The following is a 13,898-nucleotide window of genomic DNA, read 5'->3' as shown; positions in this document are numbered from 1 at the left end:
AACTATGTCAGGTGAAAAAAATAAAAAAAAAATTTTAAATCAGCCAAACCATAAAAAAAAAATTTAGAAAAATTAAAATAAAAACAAAAAGTGTTAAATCTAATTTAAAAAAAATGTTCGTGTATGATATTTTTGTCAGTACAAAATTTTAAATTAATCAAATTTTCAGTGCGATGGCAACACTGCAGTTCCTTAATAAAAGGAATACTCAAATAATAGAAACGTAATTTCGCCAAAAGTTACGCAATTGCCTTCGTCTTTGTTGTTTTTGTTGCTATTGTTTAGTTACTAAGTACTTTTCTTAGCATTTAGCTCAGAAATTTTATTGAACTGAAAGCAGCAAACTTTGCGCTGATAACCGAATCGACGACGAGATAGAAAAGTGAAAACAACAGCAACAACAACAAAAGCAAATGTGTGCATAAGAAACAAAATATTGCATTGCTAACAGACACAGAGTACTCAAGCGACAATAATAACAATAGAAATAACAACAACAAGGAGTAAATGCATGTACATTGTGGGGTGAGGGGGCTACTGGGTTGGCCAGCCTGCCACTGATCGTGTTAAGGTTTGACAGATGTTTCAATTTTAATTTTCCAATTGCACGTTACTGATAAAGACACGCTGAAGCGTGAAGAGCCAGCGCCGTAGCGCTATAACCGAGCAAACGTCAGCAGCTTTCCATCCGTTCGTGATATGCTCACAACAGCTCGACAGCATTGTCCGCTTTTCTTTGTTTTATCGCTTATTTGGCATTTGTTAATTGTTTTTGGTTTTGTAATAGATCGACTATTTCTTAGTAGAGAGAATGCTACTTTTTATTGTTTTCTTATTGCTGCTTTTCTACAATACATGAAATAGTGTTTTTTATTTAATCTTTATTTGTTAATTTCCAACATTTTTCTGTAATCTTGCCACACCTCTTGCCATCGTAACGAGCTGATAACTGCAAGGCAATAATATACAATTAAACACAGAAAAATTGAACAACAACAATAACACGATATGTTTATAGCGACACAATAACAAGTGTAAAAATAATAATTTATTGCAACAATACAAATAAAAACCCACCGTTACACATGTTTACTTGCTTAAGTATGTGGAAAGTAAATACATCAAACATATGTACACTCAGAGAAAAAGTTGCGTTAATTTAAGGCAAGCAAGAACAAGAAAAAACGGTAACTTCGCTGCACCGAAACAATATTACCCTTCACAGGTGCATTTCTTATGGCATAAAAGGGTATAAAAAGTCCGATCTGAACAGCTTGCTCAGAGATTGTTCCGTTGCTTTGGATAATAAGCCATGCCGAATTTCTTGAAGATAGCTATTTAAATGGAAAAGTTTTCCATACAAGCACTTGATTCCGATCGTTCAGATTTTAAATCGATATCACAAAAACTAAGCGGCTCGTTCGCGTATATACAAGTATAGACAGACAGACAGACGGACATGGCTAAATCGACTCAACCCGTCATGCTGATCATTTATATAAAGAAATAGTGTCTTCGACGATTTTTTCTGGTTTTTGCAAACTTCGCAGCAAACTTAATGTACTCTGTACAGGGTACAAAAATGCCAGTTTTAGTTTTTTTTAATGACTTGTTGAAAGCTCTTAGGTTCGCAACTCGGCGAGACAACTCTCGAAATTGTCGAAAAAATATTTTTCTGTTAGCGATCGTTCCTCGTCAGCTTTCTAATGTGTTTCTGAACAGAAAAAAAACTGTTCATAATTATGTCACCCGTTCAGAGGTAGCTTAAAATCTGTAGGAGCCGCCATTTTGTTACTTAGCCCAGACACTCATCCCAACTTCTATGTGAAGTTCGATAACCGATCTACTCTGAGTTAAGAAATCATATAATCGATATTTCAGCTCAAAGTAGAATAAATATTAATCAAAATCAGAATGTATTTAAATGACATTTAGTCATAATGATTTTAATAAACATAGGGATAACATAGATCTGCTCGCTCGTAAATATAAAAATTTAATTTTCAAATACAGTTTAACAAAAAAGTTTCTCTCTTTCGAACTTTGTCATATGTTGGTTCGTAACCTGTAATTTTGACAATTATATTAATATTCTTTCGCTCTGAAGTCCAAACTCAGATATCACAGTTTTTTTTATTGTGCTTTGTGTACCCTGTATTGTTCGTGAAAACAGTGCGAACTTCGAAAACTTCACAGCCTTATTAATAACTGAGCATTGTTCTATTACAGAGTTGCATTTGCACTCATCTCTCTACCTCATCTAAGTATTTGCTTATTTAATCTGCTTTGATGTCATAGAAAGCCCGCTTGGATACTTAAGAAAGAAGGAGCCTCGTTCACCCATCCTAAATTTAATCAACGCTGTGCAACATTATTTTCATAGTCAAAAGCCGGACTCTAGAGGTGGGCTTATTCTATACAAAATTCTTATAACGAAATATTGGACAAAATGAAAAGGAAATTCATTCAAATTGATTACAAATCCCACTCTCAATACCAAATACCGGTCGATATAAGAAAGCCTTCGTTTAGACAATCATCGATTTCAATCCCTCCGGGACGTGATGCATTTATTATGTAAATAACAGATCTCCTGAACTCCCAAGAACTTGTAATACTTTTCCGCTGACATAGAGCGAAATGAAGCTTGTAACCCGAGGCAAAGACGAACCAAGTAACTCGAAAATATAGCGCAGGTTTATTATTTGATGGGTTTCTGATTTAGAATCTTATAAAAATACTGGGTTTTGGACAGTCACAGTTTATGACTATTTAATAGTACCAGTTCTATGGCAGACTACTTAAACTACTTTTTTCACTCTCCACCTGAACTGTTTTTCTGTTCGACTAAAACACTTTTTATACATATTTCCCTCAGTGTACTTTTTCACCGAAAGTGTTGTAAGAAATAGAAAAAATAATCAAAAGTTGTGTGTGTAAAAGAGAAAGCAGTTGATCGCAGCACCTTAGCAGTCGAGCGAGAAAGATATGCTGCCGCCGCCTGCCGCTTGGGCAATTAGACACGTTGCCACTTATAATTACGCCAATGAAATCGCTGTTGCAATGTGTTAATGCAATTTCATCGAATTGCACTGCAGTCAGTCACCCTGACAGGCAATCAGTCTGGCAGTCAGTAAAATAGACAGTCTGTCCGCCAAACAAAAACACAGACAGACAAATCGCCTGTCTAACGCTCAGTGGGAAAGAGCAAATCAGTCAACAGCGCTGTAGAAGCGCCATCAATCGCTTAACACTCAACACTCAAACGGATTAAGCTATTTATCTCTGTAACTACATCTATTTGGCCGATAAAAGATGTGTGGGTTGTGAGAGATGCCGCGATCTTCATCTCAGCGATCTTCGTCAGTAAATATTATAAATAGTTGTATAACGAATGAATGTAAGTGTGTCGGTTGTAGTGCAAGACAACTGTCTTATTGAGCTTTTTCTTAATTGGGTGAGTTTTGGGGCTCATGGAGACCCATGTATATCTTGTTTTTTTTTTGTTTTTTAGAATTTTTTCCAATGAAAATTTTATTTGTTGGTAGAAAAAAATGCAGATAATTAAAGAAAAATAATTAATAAATAAAACACAAAACGGGTGTTGAGCCTACAACACTATATACATATGTTACATTTAAAATGTCTTTGATCTGCTACAATAACACTAACAACAACAAAAAGCTTCTAAAGCATTCACTTACATACAATTGAGAAAGGAGAAGCGGAGCACAAGGGAGGAGCAAACGCTTGGTGCAGTGTAAAATACATAAACACACTCTTACATATATACAGGCGCGTGTAAAGTACCACGAGTATGTATGTAAACAAATTTTATTTTTATTCTTGCTACATTTTCATTTTGTAGCTTTTTGGACCTTGAAGAGAGGATATATTAAGTTTGCCACAGAGTTTGTAACACCTAGATGGAATCGTCGCAGACCCTATAAAATATATTAGCATATAACTGATCAGCATGACGAGCTGAGTTTTTAGTTTTTGAAATATCGTTCTGAAACTTTGCACACGCTCTTTCCTCCCCAAAAAGCTGCTCATTTTTCGGAACCGCCAATATCGGATCACTATTGCATTAAGCTGTCATATAAACCGAACGATCGTAACAAGTGCATGTGTGCAAAACTTTTTCATTTAACGAGATATTTTCGAGCAACTTTGGCATATGTTATTATTCAAGACAGCATTGCAATCTCCGAAGAAATTGTTCTGATCGAATGACTATAGCATATAGCTGACATAAAAACTGAAGGATTGTAACTAAGACCTTATATGGAAATCTTTTGTACTCGAGGAGATATCTTTACTAAATTTGGGGCAGGTTATTATCCAAGACATTGCTGCAATCATTGAATATATTATTTGGATCGGAGAACTATAGCATATAGCTGCTATACAAACTGATCGAAGAAAATCAAGTTCTGGTAAGAAATATTTGGTATTTGTTGAGGGCATTATAGATTCGTTTTTTCTTGTTTTGGTTATTCTTTTTCTGATTTCTAATATGTTTTATTTAGGTTTTTATTTTATTAGGCATTTTAAATTTTGCTATCAAAAAAGCGAATATTATTCAACTCCATGCTTGAATTAAATAATCTTATACTAAATTCTATGATTTAGAGGAGGAATTAGATTAGTTCTTTCTATTTGTGATTTTTCGATAGATAGAAGTACCTACTACTGTCTAAGAACCTATCTTTCAGCGTACCAAGTGAAAAATGTACGTTTTTTACCCACCCTAATACATATATATCTGTTTATATAATTGTGAAAAAGCCTCTTCAGGTGTCCGATATATTTGTATGTATGTATCTGTATTAATTGATTTACAGATCCTCGTAAATATTCATTACTAACAGACATACAAACCGGCGGCGAATCGTTAATTTTTCCATATCGCTGCCGTTCAACAACTGTTTCAATGTGTTGCAACCGTTATGACGATCCATAAAATAATAACGAAACTCATTAAAATGTAATAGCAATTTGTTGCAATGTAAAATAATACTAAAACAAAAAGTAATTAAAACATCGATGTTAATTGTTTTTCAATATGGAGTTTTAATTTGAAATTTTTTCAAATAAACTAAAAATTAGAGACTTTTTTATGAAATTGACTATGAGTTATATCTCGTATTCACCATATATCTCACATATTTTCATATATTGAAAAGGGAAAAATAATGTAACTTTATACATAAGTATGTATGTTGCATGTTGCACATTGCCGCTCAATTTGAATCGCCTTCTGTGCATATTCTCGAAAATTTTTTTACCACATGTGATGTTGTTATTTTTCTTGTGGTTGCCATATGCAGCGCCATTACGACGCTGCAGTGTAACGGTAACTATACATTAATTTTCCATATTATGTTTGTTCAACATGCAAATGCGCTTAAGTTGATGTGACACAGTGTAGCATTTTGTGAAAACAACGTATTAACTTAGTAACAACTTTTTGTTGTATTTGAAAATATGTTTAAATTTTTATAGTATATTGTATATTTTTGTATGAATCATAAAAATATACATGATTTTTGAATAATGGAAATTTATTTTGCATATAAATATCGAATTTCGATACTCAAAAATACACTCTAGTGAAAGCTAACTACTTTTAGCACCACGCTGAATGTCTCTAATTAATAATTTCAGGTATATAGTATCTGTTTTAGGTACTTAGTGACTATTTTGGGTATTCGGTGTCTATTTTTGGGTCTCAATATCTTTTGAAGATTACTGTTTTAGATAATAATTAGTAGTTAAAGAAAATTAAGGTATTCTATATCTATTTTCGGTACTAAACAACTTTCGGAGATTACTATTTTAGATAATAATCAGTAGTTTAAGGAAATTAATTTATCTACTTTCGGTACTCAATATTATTCTGTGAATATTATTTAAGGTAATAATTAGTTATTTAAGAAAATTAAGGCATTCGCCATATATTTTCGGTACTCAATATCTTTCGGAGATTACTGTTTTAGATAATAATTAGTAGTTTAGAGGAATGAAACTATTCGGTATCTGTTTTTGGTAGTCAATATCATTCTGAGATTATGGTTGTAGGTAATAATCAGTAGTTTAAGGGTATTAAGGTATTCGCTATCTATTTTCGGCACTCAACATCTTTCGGTAATTACTGTTTCAGGAAATAGTTTGTAGCTTAAGAAAATAAGGAGCTCATAAAGAGACGAAAGTACCTGTTATCGGTACTGAATATATATTTTATGTACATATTTTCAATTAAAATTTACTAATTCTTGTTTTAATTACTTCAAAATATTTTTATTAAAAGTAGAGAAACTACTCCGTATCAGTTCAGAATATATGTGTAGGTAATGATTCGGTAAACATTGATGCCGTATAGTTTTAATTTAAGGTACAAGTTTAAGTATATGTACATAATCAAGTTCTTTTCTTCTATTGAAAGTGACATTTTTTCATAAAAAAAAAATATTTCTTTATGCTGAGATTCTTATTTTCATTGATTTTTCTTCAATAATTGATTTTTGTTAACTACATTTTATACCATAAACAGGGTAAATTAAATTTGCCATGAAGTTTGTAACACCTAGAAGAAATTGTCATAGACCTTATCAGCTGACGAGCTGAGGCGAGTCAGCCCAGTCCGTCTGTCTGTCCGTCTATCTGTATATACGCGAACTAGTCCCCCAGTTTTTGAGATATCGATCTGAAATTTTGCACACGTCCTTTTCTCTCCAAGAAGCTGCTCATTTTGTCGGAACCGCCGATATCGGGCGAATCAAATTCGAGTTTTTTGCAGGCGTCTTTTGCATTTATGACTGGTATTATAGCTTCAGTGCAACCGAAGTAAAAGATTTTTCATGTTTAATTTTTTTATTTTTTAGTAAAAAATTAAAAAAAATATAATCTATCACTAAAAATACTTTCAATACTTAAATATTTTTCTAAGCAATATTTAATTACCTCTGCTCCACTGTACGCCAAGTGTCATCCCCGTTACTAATGTTGGTTAGCGATTTTAACACTTGCACGTCGCGCCTTGGATTTTTTCATGAAAAATGCACATTCAAAGTCGCCAGCGCGACGCATGCGATGCAGTTAATAATAAATATTTACGCTAACTGTACTATACTACAGTCATGTGTAACCCCACACTAACTGCCGCGGCTGGCCGATTGGTGGTCACTCATACGCCGGTGTGTACGCATATGGCGGCATGTATGTATGTGTTTATGTATTATGTACCTATATTTATGTATGTGTGTATGTGTGTGTGTGTGCTGTGGTTGCATTTTTTTATTGCATATACTTATAGTGTAGCAAAGCTTTGTAATCATGCGGTACATTGACATTTATTACAGTTTAAACGTTTAGAAATTGTTGTAATTTATATTTAAAAAAGCGAAAAATTAAGCAAAATAAAAAATCATAAAATTAAAATTTCGAGAAAAAAATCTGCATAAGTTAAAATTATTAATGATATGACTAAGACAAGTCTTTAAGTTGTGCGATTTCTAAAACAGAAATGCCTAAGAAGTTGAACCGCGCCGGTATTCGCAAAAAAAATTAATTTGATAAAAAGTTTCACAATGAGTTTTGTAAATACATACATAGTATATACATAGGTATACACTCGTATAAAAAAACCGTTTTCCAGTTCACTGTGGCCACTTTGTGTTATTCTGCATACTTTGTTGTCGCTGTTGCTTGTATTTTTTAATATTTACATATGTTTGCATAATAAAACTTTCTACGAAACACGGTACACTTGTTCTTCGATCGGCCATTTGTTGCGACAATTTCATTAGCATTTATATATACATACATGTATGTGTGTATATACATATGTATATACGTATATATGTATACATAAGTATGCGCGTTTATATATGTAAGAATATGTGCACATAAATCCATTAAATTATCCGTTAAATGCCGCCTGCAGTCCAATAGGCGACCAAGCTTTGTACGCACTCACGTCACGCCTGCTAGCAGCGTCAGTATATATGTATTTAGATATGTGTGTGTGTGTGTGTGAGTTGTCATGAAAAATTCATGCGAATCTGTCAAAGTCAATTGACTCGATTAACACTTCATTGCAATTCAATTGGCTCCTGGATTTTGACACGGTGTACAAGTATTGGGTTAGTGGAATTTTTTGTTGTTTTATTTTTTACGGTAAATCTATTTGCAAACGATGACGAAATCGAAAAACTGCAAAATTTTTTGTTTCAGTTTTCACACTTTTAGTTTGTTGGTCGTAAGAAAAATTATGAATTCAAATTCTTGAAAGTACCGAATTTAGGTACTAAAATTTATTTTGTGTAAAAACTAAAAATATATTCTTGAGTTGAGTACTTTCTTAAAAAAGAGAATCTAGATTTTGTGTACCGTTTATCTCTCAAGTATCGTATTTCGGTACTATGCTTATAAAAATTTGTAAAAATTAAATTCTAATGAGTTCGATATAAAATTTAGGAGCTTAATATTACATTAAAGTATGTAAAGTATAATAATCCATTATATGTAATAACTTCAACAATGTCCGAATATGGGTACACTGCATAGATACATCTCTCATCAATTCTAAAAATATAGTTTTCTGTGAAAACATTTTAAACTTGAAGTTTCCGTTTGTATTTACAAAATAATTAAAACCAAATAAATGTACCGTATTTTTTAAAGCACCGAATTTCGGCAATACAAAGTGCTTTTTAATAAAAAAAAATCTTTAGGTTCCAAATACAATTTAAAAAAATATTTAATATATATATAATAATATATCTATCTATATAATAAGATTTTAGGTAAACCTAAATTTATTATGTAAATGTACCGAATTTAAATATAATATATTCCAAATCCGTTTTATGAGCAGTATAGGTGTACAGTGACAAATAAAATTTGAAAAGAAATTTCACTTTAGATTTTCGTAAAACTAAATATAACGGAAACTGAAGAGTACCGAATTTGAGTATTTCAAAGTGCTCAGTATTGACTAGAATTACAATTATAAGTGTTTTGTAGAAAAGATTTCCAATTTTAACTGCTAGTGGGATTTGTTTAAAAAAACTTTGAAATTAACCAAGTTTCCAGAAGTACCTAATCTTCTATTCAAGAATGTATTAGTAGTCAAAATAAGGTAGCTTGTAAATTAAATCAATTTGTGACCACCCCTATCTGAGGGGCATATTGTTGGTGAAATTGTACAGAAATATCGAATCGGACATTGCGAAAGTGTTAAATGTACCGTACTTTTTAAAATACCGAAAGTAGCTACTCTAAATGACATAGTATTTCTTTAAATTAACGTAAAATTTATTTAGAGTTATTTGGAGAGAAATATATACGTGAAAATACTCGGTACTGATTTAGAGTCATTTTTAAAAGCGAGAAAACGAAATTAAATTCGATATAATTAATTACATATACTTGTATGTATGTACATATGTACCAATTAACAATAAACCATAAATATGTATTTTTTTTTGTATTTAAAACTGTAGTATGCTAAAACGTGTTAATAATTACTTTATCTTAAGTGCTTTTTCGGTATTCTATACTTATTTTAGATACTTAGTATAATTTTTAGTTCTCTTTGTTTTGCTACTTTGCGTGTTTTTACCAGTTTTAGATGTACTGTACCTTTTTACGACTACTTGTTGCAGTTTAAATATATCTCTGATGCTTAAGTGCTTCGATACTTAGTAAAAGTTTTAGGTACGCATTTCAATATAAATCTGTACCGATATTTCTGAGAATTATTTTTAATAAAATTTGTATATACCTATATTTTTCATACATCTGTTTTCCATTCAAAAATTGGTCCTACCCAAATGTTATATTTTCCTATGTAAAAAATTTAAAATTTTACTCCAAAATATTTAAATACAAGTACTAAGTCGATTCTCTCCACCATATTCTATTTCACCCGAATCATCTGCTTTAAATATCTTTCGGCAATCAAACAATGTCAACTAAGGTCAAAAGAGCAACTCATTTACACACTTCCGCTAGCAAAGCTAAACACACCCACACACACTGACATAATTATATATGTTATAGAGCCGAATTTATGCCAACTCAGCGCAATCTTTGCACGCGAAAATTCCAAGCCTAACACTATTACTACGCGATGGTGCGCTATGATGACGCTCAGCGTTACTGTCCAGCGTCACCGACAGCCAAATTATGCGCAGAAAAAAAACACAACAAAAACATACAAGAACAACAAACGAAAGAGAATATGCGCAATCATCAACAGGTATGTGGTGTGTTGTCGGAAATTTGCGAACAACATTAAGAACAAAAAAATTGATGATGACTTTATGTAAACATGTGTGTTTGTATATTTGTATGTGTATGTCTATATGCATATACATACGCCTATGAATTTATGTGTACATATAAACTGCAACAATGTGGTGTAGATATTTACTACATATGTATATTTTATGTATGTTTGTATGTATGCGTGCTCGTCTATTCGTGTTGCCCGCAAAAACAAGTGATAAGCCGACAACAAAGTGTGAAATATACAAGCGGCCGAGTGTAAGAGCAAATGAAAAGTAAAATAATGGAATGCTGCCAAAATGTGACAGTAAATTAAAAGCAAAAATATAAAAAATAAACAAATTAATAAAAAATAACAAATAAAGTATAAAAAAAATAAAATTAAAAAATAAATGTAAAAAAAATTATAAAACAATTAAAAAAAATATTAAAATATAAAAAAAAAATTAAAAATTAAAAACATAAGTAAGAAATATAAATATATGCAAATATAATATGTGATAGAAAATACATAAGTTAATAAAAAAACCGCAAAAAATTTGGTAAAATAAAAAAGAAAATGTCATTATTTAAAAAAAAATAAAAAATTTACTGACAAAAAGAAAACGAATATGCCAAAAACAAAATTTAATAAATTAAAAAAAAAATTAAAAATTAACAAAGAATTTTATTATTTAATAAATTTAAAAAAAAATTAAAAATTAACAAAGAATTTTATTATTTAATAAATTTACAAAAAAAATTAGTTAATTAAAAAATCAAAGGCTTAAATTAAATAGTAGAGAAACGAAAAGGAAAAAACCATCTGTCAAAATTATTAATTATTACATTAAAAATTAATTATTTAATTAAAAAAATTAAAGCTAAGACACAAAAAGAAAAAAATCTGCCAAAATAATAATAGAATAATTAATTTATTAAAATAAAAGTTAAGTATTAAATTAAAAAAAAGTAAAAAAATAAAGAACAAAGAATAAAAAAATTAAAGAAAAAAAAATGTGCAACGAATAATTGGGTTAATTTAAAAAATGTCAAAAATTTAATTCAGCAATCAAGAAAACAAAAAAAAAACACGTATTTCCAAAAGTTAATAAATAAAGATAAAAAATTAAAATAGATATAGTAAATAAATAAATAATATTTAATAAATTTAAAAAAAGCTTCGTTAATTAAAAAAAGCATTAAATGAGAAAAATAAATAAAAAAATAATATATAAACACAAAAATAAAAAAAAAAATGATAAAAAACTATAAAAAAAACGCCACAAAACTAGAAAAATTAAGAAACTAAAACACCATAAAAATAAAAAATAAAAATAATTACAATTAAAAATGTATAACCAAAAAACAATGAAATGCTAAACATCCGCATTTGCCGCATCACCAGCATACTCAGCCACAAATCGGTGGTTTGGTGATAGTAACAGCGGCGCCGACGCTGCCATCATCAGCACCACCGACGTTGTCGTTGTTAACGTCGTGTTTGTGTTGTTTGTTGCTGCCTTAGTCGCTGCGGTCGGCATTGTCAATGGTCGAGAACAATCTAGAAGAGGCGCCAGCGCAGCAATCAAACATACATACTCGAATATATGTATACTTACACACAAAAATATATATCTACATACATGCAGCTAAATTGCCATACAAACCGACGCTTGCGATTAATGCTTTAATATATAGTATGTAGATTTGTATGTGTGTAGTTGTGTATTTATCAGCCGTCGTGCACATATGGCAGTCACTGTAAGCCCACTCACTGCAACCGCACACACACACAAGCGCATATTTACAATTTCATTGCATACATATATACATTCATATGAGCTATAATGAAAAGCCTCTATATATTCGTATTTGTATATATAATATACATATATAAATGTGTGTGTGTGTGTGTGTACAGCTAAGCCTACCCCACAACCGTTCCCGGTACTTAGTACGCGCACTTTATTCGATTTGCTGCCACCTTTTTAGTGTGACGTCAGTCGGTGCTGCTGCGCGCCTTTCGCCGTGCCATAACGAGCCGCCTGCATGCCGCACACCTAACCCTTACACTACTTGTTGGGTTCTTGCTATCAATACATACAAATACATTTTTTTTAATTTTGTGCTGTATTTGTTGTTGCTATTAGTACGCCAGCGCCCCACGACAATGACTTTTTCGGTGAATGCTGGCGATTGCGACAAGCGAAACGACTTGAATGTGCTCAAAAGCTCCAAAGTGAGTGGGCGCTGTAAGCAAAAAATTACTAAGAGAGAGAGAGAGAAAAACCCATAGAGCGTATCATATAAAGTGAGTGTATTTGAGAAAATTTTGACATATTGAGTATTTGCGCTTTTGAGCGCTTGCAATACTTGAGTGAGTGCCACGGCTGAGTGAGTTCAATACTTGAGCGATTGCAATGCCTGAGTGAGTGCAATACTTATTTGAGTGCCTACATATTGGAGTGCCACACTCAAGCAAGTTGGCCAGCTAGCGCTAAACCGCTTGCACTAATCGTGTTAGAGAGCTTATGCCTCGATACGAATAACACCTGCTGGCGCACATTATAGCCCCACGAACGGTATATACATGTATGACTGTGTGATCTGCACTCAAAATCCACCATGCACTCGCACTCACTCACGCTCACTAACTCAGCAATGCACTCGGCAGCCCACTCGCACACTCAACGTGCTGGCAAAGCGTACGCCAACTTGACGACCCATTGGTGTACATTCCCCAACAGCACAACGTTAGCAGCAGTACGATTTCGAACTCGCTCGGCGTAAGACATTGACAGTTCCCGTAGACGCGGTCGTACACATACATAGTATATAATAGTGTATATATATATATTTATATATATGTACATATTTGCCAAATTGCCACAAAACGTTCACGTCAGCAGCAGCAGCGTTAGTAATTTTTTGCTTGGCGGTGTACTGAAATCGAAATAACTGTTCGAACGTTATAGAAAATTGCTTGCTTTCATAAAATTTTGAAAACATTTTTTTCGTGTTTTTGCTCGTCGACAGTGCAGCAACGACGCAACGCACGTCATCAAGTCAGTCAACAAAGCGTCGCTTGCCGTAGTCGTCGTCGTCGCGTTCGACGTTGTGTCATTCTTTGCCGTCGTAGTCGTCGTTGTCGCCATTAGCAGTGTGTGTTTCTTCACAACAGCTTGTTAGAAAAGTGGCCAAAAACAACGGAAAAAAGTAGCAAATGAAACTTGAAAAATAGCAAAAGATTTTGTTTTCGAAAAATATTTTCGAAAGTGTATCGAAAAGTGAGCGCGTGCATTTTATAACGTAGCGTAAAATAAAAATAACAACAACAAGCATACGCGTAAACTGCAAGAAAAAGGTGGGTGAAGAAATCATATTGTTTTAAAAAATTAGTAAGAAATATTTAAAAATTTAGAGGAAGTAAAAAAAAAATTAATTTTTTGACTAAATAATTGAGAAACACGATTTTTTTAAGAAAAGCAACAAAATCAGTAGTTGTGATTAGAGAAGTGCAGCGAAAAGTGTAAGAAGCCTACAAAGCTAGAAAGCGATCAAATTTGTTGGTGAAATACTGAGAAATATGATAAAATATTTTTGAAGCAGAAAACAGACAA

General features: G+C 32.1%; 1 protein-coding gene across 4 annotated transcripts in view; it reads left to right on the top strand.

Moving 5' to 3' along the window:
* The window catches only part of LOC106623366 (terminal nucleotidyltransferase 5C), a 252,625-nt gene that overhangs the window by 220,335 nt on the left and 18,392 nt on the right, over positions 1–13,898 (top strand). Inside the window, exon 1 of one of the 4 annotated variants that reach the window (XM_014240699.3) lies at positions 12,700–13,642. The exons of 2 other annotated variants lie outside the window; for them this stretch is intronic. The gene's annotated coding sequence lies outside the window, so the exon portion shown is untranslated. Of the gene's footprint in view, positions 1–12,699; positions 13,643–13,898 lie in introns of those variants that run through there. One more of the 4 variants, XM_036377879.2, reaches the window with a different exon arrangement.

The sequence above is a fragment of the Bactrocera oleae genome, chromosome 4 (genome assembly GCF_042242935.1).
Source record: "Bactrocera oleae isolate idBacOlea1 chromosome 4, idBacOlea1, whole genome shotgun sequence".
Classification (NCBI taxonomy): Eukaryota; Metazoa; Arthropoda; class Insecta; order Diptera; family Tephritidae; genus Bactrocera; species Bactrocera oleae.
The sequence above is the reverse complement of the archived record's forward strand: the minus strand, read 5'-3'. Positions and strand labels throughout refer to the sequence as shown.